Source organism: Symphalangus syndactylus, chromosome X (assembly GCF_028878055.3).
Source record: "Symphalangus syndactylus isolate Jambi chromosome X, NHGRI_mSymSyn1-v2.1_pri, whole genome shotgun sequence".
Taxonomy (NCBI): Eukaryota; Metazoa; Chordata; class Mammalia; order Primates; family Hylobatidae; genus Symphalangus; species Symphalangus syndactylus.
Genome location: NC_072447.2, coordinates 134,692,138 through 134,718,047, shown reverse-complemented (window position 1 = coordinate 134,718,047; position 25,910 = coordinate 134,692,138). Strand labels below are relative to the sequence as shown.

At 42.2% G+C, this 25,910-nt stretch overlaps 1 pseudogene; it reads left to right on the top strand.

Annotated features, from left to right (window-relative positions):
- LOC129475894 (MAPK regulated corepressor interacting protein 2-like) overlaps positions 1-25,422 on the top strand; it is a 91,264-nt pseudogene extending 65,842 nt beyond the window's left edge.
- Positions 25,423-25,910: the final 488 nt, after the last annotated feature.

Sequence of the window (25,910 nt, the reverse complement as noted above, 5' to 3'; positions counted from 1 at the left end):
ATAAGGGTACGGATAGCTCTCAAGCCTGACAAGACACACACAGCCCTACTTGAATAGACACAAACACAGGAATGACTGTAAATACTAATCAGATTGATCACAGGATTTTGTCTCATAGTTTCATTATTTAACATTGAATTAGAAATATTGTATATAAACATTTCTATTTTATGTGTGTATAAATATATATATATTTTAGATATAAAAGTGAAAATGGAGAACTTATGTTTTGATGAATAGTCTAATGAAGAAGTTTTTGCAAATATTTTATTGTCTAAAATTCAGATATTGCAACTTTCTTATGAGAATAAAAAAACCTCAGGAATCAGATGTGAAACTTTTAATTCTTCAACCTTATTTATATATCTAAATTCAAGTAAAATGTAAATTTATTGTGGTGTTTGACTGTATATATAGAACCTTTTATCTGCGTGTTGAAAAAATGAGAGGAAATATGGAAACAATGATCATTGTTTAATACAGTTTTATGACATTGCTTTTCTCTTGATCAGCACATGGTTATTTTTAACTTCTTTGCAAATTCCATGTCTTTGTTACTAATGAGAAAATATGGGACTGATTCTCAACTGAAAAACAGTAAGACACATACATAAGAAAGTCATAGGGCACAGTCCTAAGTGACAGCCATTTAATGACACTGGGAAATATTTCTAATTCAATGTTAAATAATGAAACTATGAGACAAAATCCTGTGATCAATCTGATTAGTATTTACAGTCATTCCTGTGTTTGTGTCTATTCAAGTAGGGCTGTGTGTGTCTTGTCAGGCTTGAGAGCTATCCGTACCCTTATGTTAATGCCCCACTAAATAGCGTCCTCCCCCTCAATGTATAAGGCCTACTGACTAGATTAGAACATGGAGTAAAACTCACAGGGAACCTGAATAGGGAATCAGGACAAGAACCACGTGGCCTGGTGCCTAGATTTGCTCTTCTCCAAGCCTTTATAGGTGAGCTTTTTTTTTTCTTCTTTCCTTAGGCATGGAAACCTAAGGTCTCTCTCCATTACAACAAGACTATTTGATATCACAATAAAATACTGCAGATATGATGCAGAGTGAAAAAGAGTAGAAATAGGAAGACTTGGTTGTGCAGAAACTGAGTTCTTAAAAAGATGAGATGCTTGATGAGGGTACATGGATTACATCTCAGGTTAATATCCAATGGAAACCAAGCAAATGGTTAAGAGTGGAAATTGTTTACACAAATTGAGCAAAATGTTAGGTAGCCATAATTTCTGATGTCGTTGTCTGGTCATGAACTTTTTTTTAGAACCGTGTAGCGATGTAGCTGTAAAAAATCAAAGAGCTGATATTGTCTACTTTACTAAAGTAATTTTCCTGAGGCCGTATGTTAAGATTTACCTTTATTTATATTGAAGGCATGAAATGTTGACATATAAGACTTAGTACTGGTGACATTCAAATGAATTCATGCATCTGAAAGGTTTGTTAAAATACACACTTGGTCTGATCCAAACCACTATGTACACAGTAATCCACTTTTTATACAGATTTTTTTTTTTTTTGCATGAAGTTAATGTATGCACATTTTGAATGATATGCATGGAAATAATCCATAAGTTCATGAGTTGCCTTGACAAGTTATATGGTAGCGGTTTTCTGTGTTATTAATACATGGATTTTTCTTAATCTTTCTCAAGCATTATTCTTTAATTTACTAGTTGGAGAATACTGTAATCCTTATACCTAAAAGACCAATTATAAAACTCTCAGAGACACACACAAACACAACCACACACAGCCCATAAAGTCTCAGGAAATACTTGAAGAATATGTAGTGGCATGGGCACATGCTGTGTTTTGATGTTAAATGATGAGACCATGAGATGAAACTCTGAGCCACCTTGACAGGAATTGAACATATGTTCTATGAGTATCATGGCATTTGGAGTATATATGGCATGCAGTAAGGAGCGTCACCTGGTTTCTCCTCGAATGGCTCATGCCAAATTGTTGCCTACAATGCTCCACATTAAGGCTCTTAGAACAGGAAGAATTCCCTGGATGCCTGACAGGGGAGCCAGGGCAAAGACCACTGGGATTTTTAAATTGTTTGCTGGAGTTCTTTTCCAACCTTTCAAGCTTTCAGCCCTTTTCTCTCTCTCTCTCTTTTTTTTTTTTTTTTGAGACACTCTAACTCTGTTGCCCAGGCTGGAGTGCAATAGTGCGCTCTCCGCTCACTGCAACCTCCCCCTCCCAGGTTCAAGTGATTCTCCTGCCTCCTCCTCTGGAGTAGCTGGGATTACAGGCCTGTGCCACCAGGCCCGGCTAATTTTTGTATTTTTGGTAGAGACAGGGTTTTGCCATGCTGGCCATAATGGTCTCGAACTCCTGACCTCGGGTGATCCGCCGGCCTCGGCCTCCCAAAGTGCTGGGATTAAAGGCGTGAGCCACGCGCCCGGCCCCTTTTCGTTTTTTTGTGAGTTCATCCACTGAATGTATTCCCTGAAGGAGACAGTTTGATGCCTCGGAAATTACTGGACCTGTAACTCTGAAGTAAATCAAACCCACACAGAGTAGGTCAGGAGGATATTTAATTTCTGAAAGAACTGGATTCCTGATGAGGACGGGTGCCTTAGGCCTTGGTTTGATTTCAAGTGGAAAACAAAATGAAAAAGTGCAGCAGTAAGACTAGCAGGCTCCAAACTGGGCAAAATAGAAGGCATCCATGTTTGGTTGCGCCTTTGTCTATGGGTCGCGTTTTTTCAGACAGGAAGGGCAGGAGAAGGGGGCTCCAAGACCGGGCTTTCTGGCATATCTGGTGCACTACCGCCATCGCGAGGATGTCATTTAACGAATCCCTACGCCATTACATAGGTCTTGTGAGGACTACCTGTTGGGGAAGGTCTGGTCTGTGGGGAGGTGGAAGAGGCTTGGGCTCCATGCTCAGAGTCCTTGCCTTCTGGTCTAAGGCCTTAAAAGAGACATGGACATTGGCGGTACCTTGCTGTAGAACCTGGAGAGTGAAGGTTCTAACAGCAAATCCTGTAAACTTCCCTTGCAATAACTGTGTTCCTTGTGAGCGATATTGATGCTACCAGAAACCCCAAGACCCATAGCAAGATGTTAGCACGTGAAAGCCTGCTGACTCTTGCTCCAAAGGGCAGGTACAAGAGACAGATGCCCACAAGAGCCTCTATGTGTGTTTGACTGGTTCCCTACTGTCCTGCCCACACCAGAGGAACCAAGTTTCCGCTCCACGATTTCCTGTGCCAGTACCTCCTGGCAGCTGCTTGTTCCCTCCAAACCCCGCACTCTCCAGATTCTACACCAAGATACCGCCAATGTCCTGTCTGTTTTCAGGCCTTAGAGGAAAAGGCAGGAAGACATAGCCTGGGGGCCTACAGATCAGCCTTTTCCCCCACAGGGAGGCTTTCCGGGAAGGACGCCATGATGGCGTATTCCGTCTTTAAACGATTTCCTCACGGTGGCAGTAGTAGTCCATATTTTCAATCAAGTCCTGTCTTGGAGCCCTTTTCTCCCGCCCTTTCTGTTTGAAAAAACGCCTCCCAGAGATTAAAGGCGCCACTGAACATGGATTACTGGAGATTTGTCCAGTTTGGTGCAACTTGGTTTTGTGACCCTTAGAGGGTCAGGATTGCAAGTTGTCCAGGTTCTTGGCGTTTTGAACAAATAATTGCACAAAATGCCCAGCAAAGCAAAGCAAGAATGAAGCAACAAAAGAATGAAAGCAAAGGTTTACTGAAAACGAAAGTACACTGCACACTGTGGGAGATGGCCTCAGCAGAGGCTCAAGGGCCTGGATACAGAATCCTCTTTGGTTCAAATACCCCCTAGAAGTTTCCCATTGGCCACCTCTTGCTCACCTCATGTAAGTGAAGTGCTCGCCAGAAATAAGTCTGATTGGTTGCAGAAAGGAGACAACGAGAGGCTAAACTGGTGTTACAAAGGTCACACTCCTGTGAGGCAGAGGGACTGAAAGCTTTCTTCTGTAACTGCTTCTTGCCCACCTGGGGCATAGTCCCTACCTGTTGGAAATCACCAAACTCTCCCGATGCTCTATCTCGTGGAGGCAGGGTAGCTTCTTGATGGCCAGGGGTGGTGTCTTCACCTGGAACTGGCTGGAACCGTGGTTGCATGATCATCTGAAGCTTGATGATTATCTAGGCGAGAGGAAATGAATTTGGCTAAAAGATTTAATGGGAACTTTAGGGGGTTGATACCTATGCTGTCAGAAATGTTTTTTATAGAGATATGCAGGAGAAAAAAAAAACAAAACCTGGTCTCTTGTAGAATCTATGCGTTTCCCTAAAGTTTTAGCACAAGCGACTCCATTTGGGTTTGGTTTGGTTTGTAGGGGCCTAGTGCATGAGCTCAGTCCAAAACTGGCCTCCCATAATTTTCTTTTAAAAATTCACCTTTATTCAGGTTTTCACTTGAGTGAGAGTGTGACCAAAACTTAGGGCCGGCCGGGCACGGTGGCTCACGCTTGTAATCCCAGCACTTTGGGAGGCTGAGGCGGGTGGATCACGAGGTCAGAAGATCGAGACCACGGTGAAACCCCGTCTCTACTAAAAATACAAAAAATTAGCCGGGCGTGGTGGAGGGCGCCTGTACTCCCAGCTACTCGGAGAGGCTGAGGCAGGAGAATGGCGTGAACCCGGGAGGCGGAGCTTGCAGTGAGCCGAGATTGCGCCACTGCACTCCAGCCTGGGTGACAGAGCGAGACTCCGTCTCAAAAAAAAAAAAAAAAAAAAAAAATTAGGGCCTTAGCACCACTCTTGGTTACTATCATTTTGGTTTTCATTCTCAGCACGTCATGTATAGGTTACGGTGTCCTCATGGTTGCACATTCTTTTGGCTCTTGTTATTCCAGTTGAAAAGAAACTATATTTCATTTTAGAGATGGCTGCATGCAAGCATTTAAAACCGTTGAGAGAATGCAGCACACCAGGGAGACTATTATTAGAGGATATACCAAGAATTTGGAATATGCACCTTACCCAAGATCCCCATAAACCAAACCTCCTAAAACCAAACAGATCAAAGAATGAGCTAGATAAAGAGTTTACTCACTTAATGAAGCAATTTCTTCATCAATTCCCGACCACTGAATTTTTTTTTTTTTTTTGAGATGGAGTCTTGCTGTGTTGCCCAGGCTGGAGTGCAGTGGTGCGATCTTGGCTCACTGAAAGCTACGCCTCCCGGGTTCACGCCATTCTCCTGCCTCAGCCTCCCGAGTAGCTGGGACTACAGGCACCCGCCACCACACCTGGCTAATCTTTTGTATTTTTAGTAGAGACGGGGTTTCACCATGTTAGCCAGGATAGTCTCCATCTCCTGATGTTATGATCTGCCTGCCTCGTCCTCCCAAAGTGCTGGGATTACAGGCGTGAGCCACCTACGCCTGGCCACTACTGAATTTTTATAATCCTCATTTGATGTATTTCCCCATAGGCCACGAGTGCCAGCAGCTGCACAGATACTTTTTCTGTTCAGCCATTTCTATCCCAACTTTCACAAGAGAATTTAGAATCACTGGAACTGCAGCCTTTACAGTAGAATTTGCTATAGAACCTATCATGAGGGATAGATTTCCAATCATTGCTTCTTTTACTCCAAATCATGGAAAAAGGACTTAACAAATGATGCCCTTTGAGAAGAGTGAAGGCCCTCTGGCAGTGTTCTCTTCAACCAATGAAATGGGCCAAGAGGAATGAACCAATGTTCTGCTTTTGACTGATGATGAGGCAATGCATGTACCATTAAAGTTTCTTACGTACATTGGCCTTTATCCTTTATCTATCAAAGTAGAAGCTTATCCATGTAACCTTATACTTGCAGGCTGGCTGGACGCTCCTTCACAAATAAAAGTACACCCTATTAGTGCACATAACAGACACTTTTCCACTTCTATTGTTCACAGAGGCATAAGCAAGAAAAAGACATTCAGAGAAGAGTTTCATGTCACCAGAAGTCTTAATATGTGAACTTGGGAAAGCTATTCACATCAAGGATGCCATCTTCTTCTTGGGAGAAACTTCCCTGGTTAGCTTTACCTCAAGGGTTACAATGGGTGCACAGTTCCAAAAGTGTGGAGGAACCCTTCTTAGTTGCAAGACCAGGAACCCAAAGCTCAAGGTCCCTAAGTTTTGTTGTAGTGTGGATGGCAAGGACAGTCTTTTTCTGATGTTCTCAGAAGATCCAAACCATAAAAAGCCTTTTTTTTTTTTAACCTGGTGAAAATACACTGTAGCATAATAATCTACTATTAGAACATCAGCTCTGTTGCATGGGAAAGTTTTTGTTTGTTTGTTTGTTTGTTTTAAGACAGAGTCTTACCCTTGTTGCCCAGGCTGGAGTGTAATGGCATGATCTCTGCTCACTGGAACCTCCGTCTCCGAGGTTCAAGCAATTCTCCTGCCTCAGCCTCCCAAGTAGCTGGGATTACAGGCGTCAGCCACCTTGCCTGGCTAATTTTTGTATTTTTGTAGAGACAAGGTTTCACTATGTTGGCCAGGCTGGTCTCGAACTTCTGATCTCAGGGGATCCACCTGCCTCGGCCTCCCAAAGTGCTGGGATTACAGGCATGAGCCACTTTGCGCCGGCCGGGAAAGCTTTTATACAACCAGAAAACATGCATTGAAATGACAATTGAATGATGTCCCTTTATAAAATGTTTAAATGGCCAACCAGGTGACCAAATGTACCTGAAACTTTGTTTTCCTCGGAATATGGGATCAAGCATTGGTTATAAACTATTTTTATTTATTTTTTTGTTTATTTTATTTATTTATTTATTTATTTTTGAGATGAAGTTTTTTTTGCTCTTGTCACCCAGACTGACAATGAGTGCAATGGCCCAATCTTGGCTCACTGCAACCTCTGCCTCCAGAGTTCAAGCGATTCTCCTACCTCAGCCTCCTGAGTAGCTGGGATTACAGGTGTGCACCACCACGCCCGGCTAATTTCTGTATTTTTAATAGAGACGAGATTTCACCATGTTGGCCAGGCTGGTCTCGAACTCCTGACCCCAGGTGATTCTCCCCACTCAGCCTCTGCAAGTGCTGGGATTACAGGCGTGAGCCACCACGCCCGGCCGGTTATAAACTGTTTTAAACAATTTTAGTATTAGCTGATTTAACACTATTTTCTTGACATTTAATTATTTGATTTACTTGGGTTAGTAGCTTTATACAAGGAAATTTGGTTATTTCTGTAATTTACAATAACTTAGCATAATAACTATAATTGTGATTGGTAGCATATATTTAGACATTAGAATTTTAGAAATCCCATACAATTTTGGAATATATATTAGTATTATTCACAAAAATATAACCTAAAGAAGATTGAGCATCACTTTGGCAATCCCATTGTTGGGAATAAATTTTCAGTGCCGCAAAAGAAATAGCAGTTGAACATGAGTTTTCTCAGCAAGGCAATTTTTCTTCTATAGAAGGGTGCGTCTCACAGATGGAGCAATGGCAAGAGCACACCTGAACAGGGGGAGGAGAAGGGGTTCTTATCCCTGATGCGGGTGGCCCCTATTGCTGTGTCGTTGCCCTATAGGCTAGGGTTGGACTGCACAGTCTAAGCTAATTCTGATTGGCTATTTTAAAGAGAGCAGGGGTATGAACCAGAATGGCAGGGTGAGCAGTTTCGGCTGGAAGGATGGTTATGGAACACATGACTAAATGTGACAGATCAAAGCGGGTAACCAGGGGTGACTCAGGACGGAGCAGGTGACCAGGGGAACAGGTGTGAACTACTGATTAGAACTGATGGAAAAGGTCATTTACTGAAACTAGGGGCAAGGAGACGAGGAGAATGAGGAAGTTAAACTTTAAAATGGAGAACAAAGAACTGAACATACTGACATACTGATTCTTTGAAGAGAAATTTAGAACTCACTGTATTTAATACCATGTACCTAATCCTGTTTACCTCTCTTTTCTGGACACTTCAGGGACCCTCTGAAGTATTCCAAAAGCCAGGTGCCAGGGCAGACAATTTTGAAACTGAAATTTGATTTTGGGAGTTCCAGATTACTACAAGTTATTTATTTTGCCAAAATGATGGCTCAGAAATTTTAAAGAAGCAAAAACCTTTTATAATCCTTTTGAATTTAGTCAACATGTTCACACAGAGAACCTCTTCAGCAAGACTAATTTCCACAATTCTTCCACCACTTCTTTGAACCTTCAGCTTTTTCCTAATTTAACTCAAAACAATCCTTTAACCCTAGGCAAAACTTGACATTTCCATGCCTTCATTTAACCTTTTACTATAAAAACACATTTTACTGTTTTTACACACCTTGCATGTAAATCTATTTCTAGTAGTTTCAATTAATTCCCAGCAATTTTACCCTTAAGGTAAAACATGGTAAGTTGCTTTACTTGTGTGCTAAGTGCAGTCTAGGCTTGCCTTCTTAGTTAAGGTTGTGGTTAGTTTCATATGTCCCCAGGTGTCATCAAGTGTGAAGCAGGCAAGACAGACAGTTCTCAAAACCTAAAAAGCAATTTGTAACCTTAAAACACTTAGCAAACCTTGCATCTGACCAACAATTTTTTTTTGAGACAGAGTTTCCCTCTTGTTGCCCAGGCTGGAGTGCAATGGCACAATCTCGGCTCACCACAACCTCTGCCTCCTGGGTTCAAGCAATTCTACTGCCTCAACTTCCCGAGTAGCTGGGATTATAGTAATGCGCCACCACACGTGGCTATTTTTGTAATTTTAATAGAGACGGGGTTTCTCCACGTTGGTCAGGCTGGTCTCGAACTCCCGACCTCAGGAGATCCGCCTGCCTTGGCCTCCCAAAGTACTGAGATTACAGGCATAAGCCATGGCGTCTGGACCTTTTTTTTTTTTTTTTTGGATGGAGTCTCGCTCTGCCACCCAGGCTGGAGTGCAGTGGCTGAATCTGGGCTCACTGCAACCTCTGCCTCCCGGATTCAAGCAATTCTCCTGTCTCAGCCTCCTGAGTAGTTGGGTTTACAGGCTCCCACCACCATACCCTGCTAATTTTTGTATTTTTAGTAGAGACGAGGTTTCACCATGTTGGCCAGGCTGCTCTCGAACTCCCGACCTCAGGTGATCCGCCTGCCTCGGGCTCCCAAAGTGATGGGATTACAGGCATGAGCCACCACGCCTCGCCTACCACTAATCTATAAAACCATCTTTATATCCCAAAGATTGCTAAAGTTATGTGAACTAAAAGGCATTACACTCTACTTTTCTGACAAAATATTTGATTTAAGTTCTTTTTATTATTAAACCAAGTAATTTAAAATTTCAGAGGAGATTAACCAGTTTGCACACAGAGATAGAGGCCAGAGACTGGTAAAAAATTCTTATCCTGGCCGGGCGCGGTGGCTCACACTTGTAATCCTAGCACTTTGGGAGGCCGAGGCGGGCGGATCACGAGGTCAGGAGATTGAGACCATGGTGAAACCCCGTCTCTACTAAAAATACAAAAATTTAGCTGGGCGTGGTGGCGGGCGCCTGTAGTCCCAGCTACTCGGAGAGGCTGAGGCAGGAGAATGGCGAACCCAGGAGGCGGAGCTTGCAGTGAGCCGAGATTGCGCCACTGCACTCCAGTCTGGGCGACAGAGCAAGACTCTGTCTCAAAAAAAAAAAAAAAAATTCTTATCCTTTTGCCTGCATGCCAGGTTTCTGGGTTCTCTCTCCCTGAGTGAGTGGCCCTGGTGACCATGCTTGACTTTATGCAAGCAAACACATTGCCATGAATTAAGAATATTCATAGTTTACAAATTTGGAGAAATTAGCCAGAGAGAGAGAAGTATGACTCAAATTCTATTTGTGAGAGTATACTCAACACATTTAAAGTATCAGGAAGCCTAAAATCCAAAAAGTTAGTTTATGGATAAGAAGCTGGTGTGCTGCATTAATTCCTGATACACAATTCAATACCCTTAAGTTCACCAATATCATTATATATTCTGTACAATTAAGAAATTTACTTTAGGCACATGACCAATATGTACTCCAACAGTATCCACGCCAAATGGCGCAGTGGCTCACGCCTGTAATCTCAGCACTTTGGGAGGCCGAGGCAGGTGGATCACCTGAGGTGGGGAGTTCAAGACCAGCCTGACCAACATGGAGAAACCCCGTCTCTACCAAAAATAAAGAATTAGCTGGGTATGGTGGCGGATGCCACTTCAACATAGTGTGAAGCAATGCAAGCATGTATGTGAAATTTGGCTCCACATTAATTCCAGCTTCATGCTTACCTATATTTAAAAAAAAAAAAAATTGTCAAACTGCTGATACTGTTTTTTTGTTTTGTTTTGTTTTTGTTTTTGTTTTTGTTTTTGTTTTTGTTTTAGACGGAGTTTCACTCTTCTTGGCCAGACTGGAGTGCAATGGCACGATCTCGGCTCACTGCAACCTCTGCCTCCCGGGTGCAAGTGATTCCCTTGCCTTAGCCTCCTGAGTAGCTGGGATTCCAGGCATGCACCACCACGTCCGGCTAATTTTGTATTTTTGGTAGAGACGGGATTTCTCCATGTTGGTCAGGCTGGTCTTGAACTCCTGACCTCAGGTAATCCACCCGCCTCGGCCTCCCAAAGTGCTGAGATTAAAGGTGTGAGCCACTGCTCCAGGCTGCTGATACATTTGTATAATACTGTTTATTTTACTTTAATCAAGACTAAGAACTTTAACTATGAGAATGTTCATTAGCCAAATGTCTCCAATTCTCTCAGGTTTTAAAGAATATTTTGTGGGCCGGGCGCGGTGGCTCAAGCCTGTAATCCCAGCACTTTGGGAGGCTGAGGCGGGCGGATCACGAGGTCAGGAGATCAAGACCATCCTGGCTAACACGGTGAAACCCCATCTCTACTAAAAAAAAAAATACAAAAAATTAGCCGGGCGTGTTGGCGGGCGCCTGTAGTCCCAGCTACTCGGGAGGCTGAGGCAGGAGAATGGCGTGAACCCAGGAGGTGGAGGTTGCGGTGAGCCGAGATCGTGCCACTGCACTCCAGCCTGGGGGACAGAGAAAGACTCCGTCTCAAAAAAAAACAAAAAAAGAATATTTTATTATTTAAATTTTTCCACAACTTTCTTCCCTACTTATAATGATTCCTTACTACATTGTTTCATAAATAATCTTTTCAAAACTGTAATTTGAACAAAATTTAGATAACTTCTGAATTAGACAAAATTATTATTTTTCCACTAATAACGTAACCCTTTCTGGCCCATTTTGTATACAAAATTACTTGTTAACTAAAATTTTTATCCTTAGTAACGTAAAATGTCAGTGAAACCCTAAACAGCAATAAATTCTGACCTATCAGATATAGGCATTTATAGATAAGAACAATTCTACAATTTTAGAAACATGTTTCCCCGTATCACAACCCTGTCTTAATTGGAAATGACCAAGATATTAAATGAGCATCAAAAATAACTTTAAGATTTTAATTTACACAAACATTTATCTAAAACATTTACCTCATTCACCGTACTTATTTTTCCTTTTAATAAGGGAGACATGAGACATCAATCAACGTATGTAAAACAAACAAGACAGGACAACTGGAGAGGAGGCAGCTTGGGAGATTTTAGATCACAGGTGGGAGACAAAGGGTTGCATCCTTTGAGTTTGTGATTACCTTTTCCAAAGGAAGCAATCAGATATGCATTTATCTCAGTGAGACTTTGAATAGAATGGGAGGCAGGCTCACCCCAAGCCCCCAGCTTGAATTAACACTGACATTTTAAAATATCCAGCAAAGACAGTGGGAGGCCAAGGCCACAGATCACCTGAGGTCCTGAGTTCCAGACCAGCCTGGCCAGCATGGTGAAACCCCATCTGTACTAAAAATACAAAAATAACCGAGCGTGGTAGCAGGCACCTGTAATCCCAGCTACTTGGGAGGATGAGACAGGAGAATTGCTTGAACCTGGGAGGCAGAGGTTGCAGTGAGCCGAGATCGCACCATTGCATTGCAGCCTGGGCAATAGAGAACTCCATCTCAATAACTAACTAACTAACTAAATAAATAAATATCTGGCAAAGACAAACATAAAATTCAGACAAAATGTATGTTGACAATTCTGAAGGCATATCTATTTTTATTCCACCAATATATTTTTTTAATTTTTATTTCACCTTTAATGATTATCCAAGACCCCAGTATAACAATTAACCCAGTGGCCGAGCACGGTGACTCATGCCTGTAATCCCAGCACTTTGGGAGGCCGAGGCGGGTGGATCATGAGGTCAGGAGTTCAAGACCAGCCCGGCCAAGATGGTGAAACCCTATCTCTACTGAAAATACAAAAAATTAGCTGGGCTTGGTGGCAGGTGCCTGTAATCGCAGCTACTCGAGAGGCTGAGGCCAGAGAATTGCTTGAACCTGGGAGGCAGAGATTGCAGTGAGCCGAGATCGTGCCACTGCACTCTAGCCTGGGTGACAGAGTGAGACTCCCTCTCAAAAAAAGGATAAAAAACCAAACCAATTAACCCAGCAGATTTTGTTCACGTGAATGGCCAGAGTACAACCCTTTAAATCTTTGAATTGAGAAAAAGGCTTTCAGATTTTAAGTTCTGAGGGGTTTTTTTGCTTGATCTAGTCTATCATTGAGGCTTTTGAGTGTACTTTGTATTTCATCCTATGATTTCTTCAGTTCCACATTTGCTGTGTGCCCTGGAAAACTCCATTTCTGGTTGGTAATTACCTCAACCATATCCAGAATTGCTTCTGTCATTTCGCTCCTTTCTTTTTCAGACGTCTCTTGTATCCCCTAATCTTGGTTAAAATCAGTATGTGCAATTCTCTATCTGACATTTCTTGAATTTCTTTTGGATAGGGATCTGTTGCTGGAGAATTACTGGGTTCCTTTGGAAGCATCCCGTTTCCTTGCTTTTGATGTTTCCGGTGTCCTTCCCTTGAGATCTGCACATCCTGTGTAAATTGCTTCTTTCAAGTTTGTGAATTCGCTTTGTAGGGGAGGACCTCCTCCTTTTCCCTTCACGTGGGAGCTGCAGGCTCCAATAGCTTGCAACTTTAGCCATGGGATAGCAATACAAGCTTTCCAGTTTTACTTTGCCCCAACAGATAATCCAATGAAGGCTGTGAACCGCAATTTCGGGTAAGCAGTCTCCATGGCAGTTTGATTTTTAAAGTCTAAACCTCCCCATACTCCAATAAGGATCACTGGGGCCAAACTAACAAAGGAAGGCATCACACGTTAACTAGGCCCCCTACTTAGAACAGTAGCACAAAAACCCGGTTGCATGCAACGCCATCCTGCTTTTCCATTAGACAATAAACTTCAGATTCTAAACAATTTTGGGGCCGAGGAACATTACAACTCTGAGAGAAAATTCCAAGGAGGGCTTAATACTAGACCTTAGAACCTCTGCAGAAAGCATCCTCTTTGGAGAATTTGAGGTCCGGAGGATCTTCCAGCGCATCCTCCTGTGGGGTCCAAACTTAGAGTTCGAGAAGTCTCTGGCGTTACTGAGGTGGGCACTGGTGCCACTTTACATGCGTTCCATCCAGAGCCTTCTATGAACTTTATAAGAATAGCCATGAACTGTATAACTGGATGCGGGGTGAGCCTTTTTGTTCCTTAGCCAGTAGAGTACAATAAGGAAAGAATTTAGCATAACTCAGTTCTAAAAAGTGCCAATATTTTAAAACCTATTATTATTTCCAAGAATAATTAATTATTATATTTGAAAAGTACTCAATTTGTAAGTGAAGATAACTTGTTTTAATAGTTATACTACAGGATAATTTGAACATTAGCTTATAAGTTCACATTATATGTGCATCATCAACAGATGATAATACATGGCCCAGACATTTTAAATTACATCGTCTCACTATGTTTGACCTACCATATGTTTTTTGAATTATAATTTCTTAAAGTTCTTCTAGAGTAAAATCCAAAAATCTCAAGCCCTCAAAAGTATATATTGATATGGATTCATGCAGATATTATAAGGTGTTCTAAAGATTTTGTACAAAATTACAAACAATATGCATTGAATTATGTTGAAAGTAAAATGTGTGTGGGACTGTGTATCTGCATCATATCTGTATGTATACACAGTTTTTAAATGACATATATATATATTTTTTAGACAGGCTCTCACCCTATCACCCAGACTGGAGTACAGTGGCATGATCATGGTTCACTGCATCATTGACCTCCCTGGGCTGACGTAATCCTCCCAACTCAGACTTCCAAGTAACTTGAACTACAGGTACACACCACCGTGCCTGGTTATTTTTTGTAGAGCCAGGGTCTCACTACATTGCCTGGGCTGGTCTCGAACTCTTGGGCTCAAGTGATCCACCTGCCTCAGTCTCCCAAAGTGCTGGGATTACAGTTGTGAGCCACCGCACCTGGCCAATGCCACGTATTTTTATTTCATTTTATATATATTTTTTGAGATAGTCTCGCTCTGTCGCCCAGGCTGGAGTGCAGTGTTGCTATCTCGGCTCACTGCAACCTCCGCCTCCCAGGATCAAGCGATTCTCCTGCCTCAGCCTCCCAAGTAGCTGGGACTACAGGCGCCTGCCACCATGCCCGGCTAATTTTTTGTATTTTTAGTAGAGACAGGGTTTCACCATGTTGCCCAGGCTGGTCTTGAACTCTTGACCTCGTGTGATCTGCCCGCCTCAGCCTCCCAAAGTGCTGAGATTACAGTTGTGAGCCATCATGCCTGGCCTAATGTCATATATTTTAAATCATGGTCAGTGTTATAGTGAGTACATGTTTGAATATGATAGTATTGGCCAACAAATTTATATCATTAATTCATATTTATATCAAGACAGACATTAATGAAACATTGTAGCTGCATGTGAGTGCTGTGAATACTTCCATCTTAAAGTTTTCTTAGGTTACACATCTAGGTGACTGAATGTCAGAGATGCCTATCTCAACTATCATTTATTGAATTTTGTTATATTTCTTTTGAGATTTTAAAGATAAAATTTAAGGTAAGAATTAGGGATAAAAATTTGAGAAGAATTAAAAACTAATTCTGAGGTATAAGTATGTATAATATATATTTATATTATGTGTAGTATGTATTTATATATGTGTTCATGTATGTATAGGTAGATTTTTAGATTTTCATTTTGTTGCACAGGCTGGAGTGCAGTGGCACAGTCCTGGCTCACTGCAACCTCTGCCTCCCGGGTTCAAGCAATTCTTGTGCCTCAGCCTCCTGTGTAGCCGGGATTACAGGCGCCCGCACCACTCCCGGCTGGTTTTTTTTTTTTTTGTATTTTAGTAGAGACGGCGTCTCACCATGTTGCCCAGGCTGGTCTTGAACTCCTGAGCTCAGGCAATCTGCCCATCTCAGCCTCCCAAAGTGCTAGGATTACAGGTGTGAGTCACTGTACTTGGCCAAGAACTTATTTCTTAACGATTCATCCAATCAAGTAATTCTTTGCAAATATTTTATTGTTTAAAATCCAGATATTGCAAATTTTTTTATAACAATGTCAAAAACTGTTCAATAATCACATGTGAAAATGTTCACTCTAAAACATGACGTATAGCTAAATCCAATTTAAATGTAAATTTATTGTGGTATTTGCATATATATATGTAGAACTTTTATCTATGTGTTGAAAGGGGGACAAAATATGGAAAAAGTTATCAGTATTTAATACACAGTTTTATGACGTTTCTTTTCTTTTGATCAGCACATAATTTCTTTTTACTTCTTTGCAAATTCCAAATTTCTTTTCTACTAATGAGAAAATATAGGATTGAATCCTAACGGAAAAACATTAAGACACACACACAGCAAAGTCATAGGACACGGTCGTAAGCCATTGCCATTTCATGACACTGGAAAATATTTCTGTACCAATATTAAATAATGAACCACGAGACAAAATCCTGCCATCCATCTGATTAGCATTTATAGTCATTCCTGTATTTGTGTACATTCAAGAAGGGTTGTGTGTGTCCGTCAAGTTTAAGAGTTATCTGGACCCTTATCTTAGAGCTCCACTAAGTAGCAATAGCGGCCTTCCCCTCAACACGTAAGACCTAATGCCTAGGTCAGAACATAGAGTAGAACTCCCAGGGAACCTGGGTAGAGAGTCAGGACAAGAACCACATGGCCTGGTGCTTAGATTTGCTCTTCTGCAAGACCTTAGGGGTAAACATTTGTTGTTGCTTTTTTGTTTGTTTCCGTAGGCATGGATCCCTGAGGTCTGTCCCCAATATTACAAGACAATTTGATATCATAATAAAACACTTCAGATAGGATGCTGAGTGAAAAAGCACAAAGGGAAAGACTTGGTTGTGCGGATACTCAGTTCTTTTTCTTTTCTTTTCTTTTTTTCTTTCTTTTTCTTTTCTTTTTTTCTTTTTTTTTTTTTGAGACCGACTCTCTTTCTGTCACCCAGGCTGGACCAGGTGCACTGAGCAATCTCGGCTGGCCAATACTGAGTTCTTGAAAAGAGGAGATGCTTGATGAGGGTGAGTGGATTCGATCTCAGTTTAATATCCGATGGGGCCAGACGTGGTGGCTCACACCTGTAATCCCAGAACTTTGGGAGGCCGAAGTGGGTGGATCACCTGAGGTCAGGAGATCCAGACCACCCTGGTCAACATGGTGAAACCCGTCTCTAGTAAAAATACAAAAACTAGCCGGGCGTGGTGGTGCGTCCCTGTAATCCCAGCTACTTGGGAGGCTGAGGCAGGAGAATTACTTGAACTCGGGTGGCGGATGTGAGCCAAGACTGAGCCACTGCACTTCAGCCTGGGCAACAAGCGCGAAACTCCGCTCAAAAAACAAAAACAAAACCAAACAATGGAAGCCAAAAGCAAAATGCCAAGAGTGGAATACATTTATGCAAGTTGAGCAAAATATTAGATAGTTTTAATTTCGGGTGTTTTTGTCCCTTCGTGGCATTTTTTTCAAACGCGATGGGCGGGAGAGGAGCGCCTAGAGCTACCTGGCTTTTCTTGGGCAACACTGCCATCGTGCGGAAATAGTTTCATAGCATCCAAAGCCGTGAGCGTTTCCTCCACGTAAACCCTAGCCGTCGCGGAAGGAAAAGCCAGTGGAGGCTGAACAGGCCCAAGACACAAGTTGGCATTCCTACCCTTTTCTCTGAGGTCTGGCAGAATCAATGGACAAATGCAAAGTCTTAGTGAAGTACCTGGTGAGTGAGGGACCAGGACTGAGCCAGCTGCTTCCAGGAAGCAAGAATGTAATGCAAAGCCTAAGCAATTATCTAAGCCCACAAGCCAGGATTATCTGTGACTTTATAAGTTCATGGGAAAGTCTTTTCTCATACTAGGACACTGATGGTAATCTCAGTTCTCTCAAGGAGGGCAGATAGGTGGCTCTTTTCCGTTGGACATTCCCTGAGAACGATGGCATTGTTTAGTCCTGAGCAAACCAGTTATTTATCATTCTAGCGAGCGTTCTGTGTACCAGCTTCAAAGCTAGTTCTTCATGAAGATATCCACACTTAGGTGTGGAGACCTCCAGATACTCCATGACTCATAATTGAAAAATCAACAAAGGTGGCTAAAATTGTATGGGTGACTTGTTCCCCATGACATTCTTTTTCATTGTTTGTTATCTCAGTATCTGAATCTTTTAAAAAAGGATGTAATGTTAGTCTGGTACTGTAGTGTGACCTTCCAGTGCTTCAAGAGCTTCTTCAGGTAGGACTTCTCCTGGCCTGCGAAGATTCAGGCAGGCGTTCCAGGGTATGGGACCTGGCTTTTGTGACATCCTTGACTGTACCTAGCTCTCCCTCAAGCTGGTTACAGTTGAGTTGATTGATGGTCTGTAGACATAGATGCTATTGGCATTCAGGAATGTTTTAAAGATTCGGCCAGGCCTGGTGGCTTATGGCTGTAATCCTAGCAGTTTGGGAGGCTGAGGCAGGTGGATTGCTTGAGCTCAGGAGTTTGAGACCAGCTTGGGTAACATGGTGAAGCTCTATCTCTACAAAAATCCCCACAAAATTAGCTGGGCACAGTAGTGCCTGCCTACAGTCCCAGCTACTTAGGAGGCTAAGCTGGGGGGATTGCTTGAGCCCTGGAGGTCGAAGTTGCAGTGGGCAACAGTGCACTTCTTCCTGGGAGACAAAGTGAAACCCTGTCTCAAAAAAAAACAAAACAAACAAACAAAAAAGAAGTGTCTTAACGACCCTCTGGGAAGCATTTCTCAATGACCCCCATTCCTGGAAATGACAAAATGACATCTAAACTCCCCACACTATTTCACCTAACGTAGACTTGGATATCTGCTAGATCAAGGGTCTCCAGTTCCTGGGCCATGGACCTGTACTGTTCTGTGGTCTCTTAGGAACTGGGCTGCACAGCAGGAGGTGAGCGTGGAGCAGGCAGTTTCACTGGTATTTAAAGCCACTCCCCATCGTTTGCATTACCGCCTGAGTTCCACCTCTTGTCAGTATTGGCAACATTAGAGTCTCATAGGAGCATGAATCCTATTGTGAACTGTTCGTGCAAGGATCTAGGTTGGGCTATCCTTATGAAAATCTAATGCCTGATGATCTATCACTGTCTCTCATGACCCCCAGATGGGATCATCTAGTTGAAGGAAAAGAAGGCTCAGGGTGCCTACTGATTCTACATTACAGTGAGTTGTATAATTATTTCATTATTTCATTATATATTACAGTGTAATAACAATAGAAATAAAGTGCATGATTAATGTAGTGCGCTTGAATCCTGAAACCATCCCCAACCTTGGACCGTGCAAAATTTATCTTCCACAAAACCGATCCCTGATGCTAAAAAGGTTGGAGACTGCTAAACTACCTCCTGGAGAAATAGCTTGGTCTGACCATTTTTGTGGAAGAGAGCAGCCCTACATATGAGACAGTGTCCCATATCTGAAGCAGTTACAGTAGGTGGCTAGTCAGATATGAGCAGGGCAGGAGAGGGCTCTCGCCGACCCACCGGGAATGTCAGCTGACCATCAGGTGGTAGTCAAACAGTTGTCACACTGCCTCTTTAAATAATAATGTTTTAAGTTAGGTAGAAAAATCTGAAGGTTTGAACACTTATGGAAGGCTTGTGACTAATTGTAAACGAAATTCTGTGTGTGAACATATTAGCTAAAGTTAAAGGGGTACTATTCAATTTTTCCATAAATTGAACATTGGAATAAAAGTACAACAGAGTTGGCCGGGTGCAGTGGCTCACACCTGTAATCCTAGCACTTTGGGAGGCCGAGGCGGGTGGATCACGAGGTCAGGGGTTCGAGACCAGCCTGACCAACATGGTGAAACCCCATCTCTATTCAAAATACAAAAATTAGCTGGGCGTGGTGGTGGGCTCCTGTAATCCCAGCTACTCGGGAGGCTGAGGCAGGAGAATTGCTTGAACCTGGGAAGTGGAGGTTGCAGTGAGCCGAGATAGTGCCATTACACTCCAGCCTGGGTGACAGAGAGAGACTCCGTCTCAAAAAAAAAAAAAAAAAAAAAGTACAACAGAGTTTTCTTACAGCACTAATTTGCTCTTAAACAAAAATTGGCAAAGAATTATAAAAGATTTATAAGAATCTTACCTTATGGTCAGACATTAAAATTGGATAGATTTGTCCACAAGGTTTTATTAAGATTTGGGTTTGACATCAATAGTGCACTAATACAATGGTGAAATTTGGCTTTCTCTCTTGAACAAGATTTTCATGTAATATTAAGAAATAATGAAAGATTTTTGAATAAACTGTAGGAAGAAGAAGGGAAAGAAAAAAAAAACAGATTGTTTGGAGAGCTAAGTCTCCCTCTTAATGAGTAAAAGTTTTTTCCGTTTTAAAACATTTTGAGTTATTGTTTTGGCTAATTAAATGACTTATGGTGACCTGGGATTTGATTTTATAATACCAAGTGTTTTAAACCATTGATATTTGACAAAACTTCCAAAATTAAATTATAAATTATGTTTTCTTCTGACATAATTACTATTTTAGATATTAAGTCCTCTGAAGTCCAAAAATGATATATTTGGCCTATTTGGTATAAAAATCATACATTAAGCACTGTCAACTATGAAATGGTGTTTGGCTTTCTTTGGGTTGTATTTGTATAAATATGTTAGCGGTTGAAGTTATCTGTGCTACCAGCGTTGAATCCAAACAGGTCTGGAGCAACCTCGATTCCTGCCTTCTCAGAAGAAAGAATCCGACTGAGGGGCATAAGGCAGAAGAAGAGACCAAGGAAAGTTTTAGAGCGGGAGTGATGTTTATTCAAAAGCTTTACAGCAGAAATGAAAAGAAAGTAAAGTACACTTGGAAGAGGGCCAAGCAGACATCTTGGTCAAGTGCTCCGTTTGACCTTGGACCTAGGATTTTATATGGTGGCCTACTTCCGGCATCTTGTGTCCCTTTTCTTTTGATTCTTCCATTGCGGCAGGCTGCCTGCATGCGCAGTGTATTTACTGAAGCTGTACACATGCTCAGGTGAGGCATTCTTCCCTTTACCGTGCAATATCCCTGGAAGGCCATATACCAGTTAAATTCCACCATTTTGCCTCTTAATGTGAAGCCCACTGGACCAATTCCTGAGATGTTATTGGAAGCTGCCGATGACCAATTTCAGGCGTTTTTATCTATTGGGAAACTGCTTCTTGGTGCAGGGTGCACCCAGTTACTATTTTAGAGAGGCAGTGTGACAACTCTTGACCATCACCTGATGGTCGCCTGACATTCCTGGTGGGTGGGGAGAGCCTCACCTGCTCTGCTTATACCTGACTAGCTACTTAGTGTAACAAAGCTAGAAAAGTTGCTGGTCTCAGACCTAGAATTCCTTAGGCTAAAGAATTTTTTATTCACTCCTTGCTAACTATCTTTAATAGAGGCTGTGTGCTTAGGCAGTGGATAGAAGCCTGGCAAGGAAATCACACCTAGCTGAATCCCAGTGGTAGTGACAAGGAGGTTGATTGGTTTCTTCTGCAAGGGAGGATAGTGTGGAGGGCCAATGAGCCTATCATTCCCATTTAGGTTGGATACATGTCATTCATCTGTACCAGGTAATCCCTTTAGTCCTCACAAAATCTTAATTGCATTCTATGTCCTCATAAGCAGCCATTCCCTGTGTCTGATTTAGTGAGAAAAGTAAATTATTGAACCTTGAGGATTAAACACTTCCACATGGTAAGAGAAATGACAAAGTAAAGTGTATTTTACTCTACTTCTAAAATGTGATAACCTTAAACCAAATATATAATCACGTATGTGTTCTAAAGAGTATCTGTAAAAATTCAAACAAAAAATAGTGTCTACTTTTCTAAAGCAATGTTTTCGAGGGCATAGTTTTAAGATTTACCTTTGTTTATAATGAAGGCTTAAAATGTTGACATATAAGATAGTATTGATGACATTCAAATTAATTCATGCTCCTCAAACCTTTGTTAACATACATACTTGGTCTGATTCAATCCACAGTGTACAATGTAATCCAGTTTTTTGTTTTGTTTTGTTTTGTTTTTGAGAGAAAGTTTCCCTCTGTCGCCCAGGCTGGAGTGCAGTGGCACGATCTTGGCTCACTGCAACCTCTGCCTCCCAGGTTCAACTGATTCTCCTGCCCCAGCCTCTTGAGTAGCTGGGATTACAGGTGCCCGCTAAGTTTTGTATTTTTAGTAGAGATGAAGTTTCACTATGTTGGCCAGGTTGATCACGAACTCCTGACCTCAGGTGATCCACCCACCTCGGCCTCCCAAAGTGCTGGGATTACAGGTGTAAGCCACCGTGCCCAGCCTATAATCCAGTTTTAATACAGATTTATTTTTTACGTGAAATCAAGAATGTATATATATATTGAAAGATATACACAGAAATGATCCAAAAGGTTAGTTGCCTTGACACGTTGTATGGTAGTGTTTTTCTTCTTTAGTAGTATGTGGATTTTTCCGAATCTTTGGCAGGCATTATTTTTTAATTAATTAGTGGGAGAATACTGTAAACATTATACCTAAAAGACAAATTATAAAATGCAGACAGACAGACAGACACACACACATACACACACACACACACACACACACCATAAAGTCTCAGGAAATACCTGAAGAATATGTAATGGCATGGGAACATGCTGTGTTTTGATGTTAGATGATGAGACCCTGAGATGAAACACTGAGTAACCTGGACAGGAATTGAACATATGTACTATGAGTATCATGCCATGTGGAACATATTTGACATGCAGTAATGACAGCTATCTGGTCTCTTCTCTGTGGTTCATGCCACATTGTTGCCTACAATGTAACACATGAGCTACAACATGAAGAACTCCCTGGTTGTCTGAGAGGGGAGCCAGAACAGACACCACCAGAATTTGTAAATTGTTTGCCAGCGAAAATCTCTAAGCTTCTAGCAACTTTCTCCTTTTTGTGCCCTCATCCATTGAATTTATCCCCTGAAGGAGACAGTTTGATGCCTTGGAAAGTACTGGACATATAATTCTGTGAAGTAAATCATACCCATATAGACTAGATGAAGAAGACATTTAATTTCTGAAAGAATAAGATTCTTGACGAGGGTGCGTGGTTTAGGGTTTGGTTTGATTTCAAACGGAAAACAAAAGTAAGGCCAGGTGGGGTGGCTCACGTCTGTAATCACAGCACTTTGGGAGGCCGAGGCGGGCGGGTCTCCTGAGGTCAGGAGTTCGTGATCAACCTGGCTAACATGGTGAAACCTCGTCTCTACTAAAAATACAAAAATTAGTTCGACTTGGGTGCGGTGCCTGTAATCACAGCTACTTGGGAGGCTGAGGCAGGAGGATCGCTTGAACCCGGGAGGCGGAGGTTGCAGTGAGCTGAGATTGTGCCACTGCACTCCAGCCTGGGAGACAGAGCGAGACTCCGTCTCAAAAAAAAAAAAGAAAAAGAAAAAAGAAAAAAACAAAAGCAAAAGTGCAGCAGTAAGACCAGGTGGCCCCAAAAAAGGCAAAATGCAAGGCACCCATGTTTGGTGGCGCCTTTGTCTATGGGTGGCGTTTTTTCACACAAGAAGGGCGGGAGAAGAGTGCGCCAAGGTAAGGTTTCTTGGCATATCTGGAGCTCTACTGCCATCGTGAGGATATCGTTTAACGAACCCCTACGCCATTAAAGAGTTCTACTGAGGACTACCTGTTGGGGCACGTGTGGTCTGGTAAAAGGTGGAAGAGGCTTCGCCTCCATGCTGGGAGTCCTTGCTTAGTCTCGTTTGAGGCTTTAAAAGAGACCTGGACATTGGCGGTACCTTGGTATAGAACCTAGAGAGTGAAGGTTCTAATAGCAAATCCTGTAAACCTCCCCTGGAAGAACGTTGTTCATTGTGCGCGGATACTGATGCCACAAGAGATCCAAAGACCCGTAGCAAGATAACACCATGTGAAAACCTGCTGACTTTTGCTCCAAGGGGCAGGAACAGGAGACAGATGCCCACAAGAGCCTGCATTTGTCTTTGAGCGGGTTCCTGCAATCCTGCCCAGACAAGGAACCGAGGCCCCGTCCCAAGACTTCCTGTGCCAGGACCGCCTGGCAGGGGCTGTTTCATTCTAAGTCCTCACTCTGCAGGTTCTACACCAAGATACCGCCAATGTCCAGGTCTATCTTAAGGTCTTAGAGGAGAAGGCAAGAAGACCTAGCTTGCAGCCCCACGCCTCTTCCACCTCCCCACAGATCAGAACGTCCCCAACAGAGAGAAAAATACTGTTCTCCAGAATTGGAGAACAGTGTAAAGGCGTAGGGTTTCATGAAACTGCATCCTCACGATGGCAGTAGTGCTCCAGATACGCCAAGAAGCCGTGTCTAGATTTCCCTCTTCTCCCGCCCCTCGTGTCTGAAAAAACTCCGGCAAACATGGCTGCCTTATGTTTTGTCCGGTTTGGGGGCAACCTGGTCTTACTATTCAACTTTCGCTTTTGTTTTCCATCTGAAATCAAACTGAGACCTAAAACCACCCACCCTCATCAGGAATATTGTTATTTCAGAAATTAAATTGACACCTGACCTTGTTTATGGAGTTCTGCTTTCATTATATGCAATCTGTGCAGTTCTACTCAATATTCTATATCCAGTACTTTCCCATAGTATCAAATTTTCTACCTGAAAGGTAAGTGTGAAGTATCCAAGCTTAAGAGAGAGAATAAAGTGCTGGAAGTTCAAGACTTAGAGAAAGGCCCCTCTGGCCACCCTATTTTCCTTTGAGACTCTCAAGATATTGTGCGTTTATTTTCAGTCCTACACTAATACTTGTTTGGGAGTTACTCCTGTTCCAGGAACGAAGCCGGGCCCACTGCATTTTCTAGAGGCCTAGTACGGAAAAGCAGGCAAACTAGGAAACACAGGAATTTATTGCTGTAACTGGATACAGGAAGAACGCTGGAGATAATTCCGCCAGACCAACCTAAAGTGTTACAATTTGCTTAGTGCTTATATAGGTTGGGGTTATGTGCCTACTGCAGTATAGCATTCGCCTATGTCTATTGGTAACTAATTTTGCTTCAACTAGAATGTCAGAAGCAAAAAAAATGCTTGCTAAGTCCAATTAAAAGGGCCCCAGTACCTTCAAAGCGTGTCTACTGTGGTACTGGAATGATTATTTCTATCTTATCTCCTTTACAGCTTGGTCCGGAGAGCTGCCTTGGACTCTCCAATGAATTCAAACAGCTGCCTCTGTTACCTTGACTCGTCTCAGATTTCGTTGACCCGAGATGGGTTCTGGCACTAGGAGTGTAAGACTGTCTCCATTCTTTTGGCTTGTTCCAGTTTAAAGAGAAGCCCATGCAAGGTTCCTACTGACCATATGTTTCTTTCTTTTCTTTTGTTTTTTGAGACGGAGTTTCGCTCTTATTGCCCAGGCTGGAGTGCAATGGTGCGATCTCGGCTCACTGCAACCTCTGCCTCCGGGACTCAAGCGATTCTCCTGCCTCAGCCTCCTGATTAGCTGGGATTACAGGCATGCGTCACCACGCCCGGCTAATTTTGTATTTCTAGTAGAGTTAGGGTTTCTCCATGTTGGTCAGGCTGGTCTCGAACTCTCGACCTCAGGTGATCTGCCCTCCTTGGCCTCCCAAAGTGCTGGGATTACAGGCGTGAGCCACCCCACCCGGTCTTGACCATATGAGTCATTTCTAGCTTTGATGTCTGGGCATCGATTTCCCTCGGTTAAACTATTTGCTCAATGTTAAAGCCACTCTGTAGAAATTTGTCTGTGTAACTGAGGTGCTATGCAGGCCTGCCTGTGTGACTATCATGCAGGCCTATCTGTGTGATTGTCAGGGAGAATTGGTCTGCCACAATCCTTTTCTAAGCATAGCCAGTAGAGGTAGTTAGGGATAATTTGTATATTACAGAAATTGCCTTACAGAGAGTAACACATTTCTGTACTCTCCTTCCATAACAGACACTTAAAAAAAAAAAAAAAGTAATGTATGCTTGCTGTGGACCTCATTTAAGATTGCAACAGAAGCACTTTTCAATACTGTTAAACAGCTTTTTACTTTCCATATTTTAAGCTTTTTAGTTTATTATTTTCTTAATTTTCTATTTTTAATTTTTTGATACATTATATTTGTATATATTTAAGGGTACATGTGAAATTTTGTTACATGCATACAATGTGTAATGATCAATTCATGATATTTAAGTTACCTATCAACAAAGTGTTTATCATTTCTATGTGTTGGGTACATTTCAAGTCCTTTCTTCCAGCTATTTTAAAACTACAGAAGATTGTTAATTATAGTCACCTTACTTTTCTATCAAAGTTTAGAACTTATTTTTTCTAACTCTATGTTTCTACTCATTAACCAACTCTCTTCCGCCCCACTGCCCTCCCGCAAATACACCCTTCCCTGTCTCTGATATCTATCATTCCACGCTCCACCTCCATGCCAACAAGTATTTTAGCTTCTAC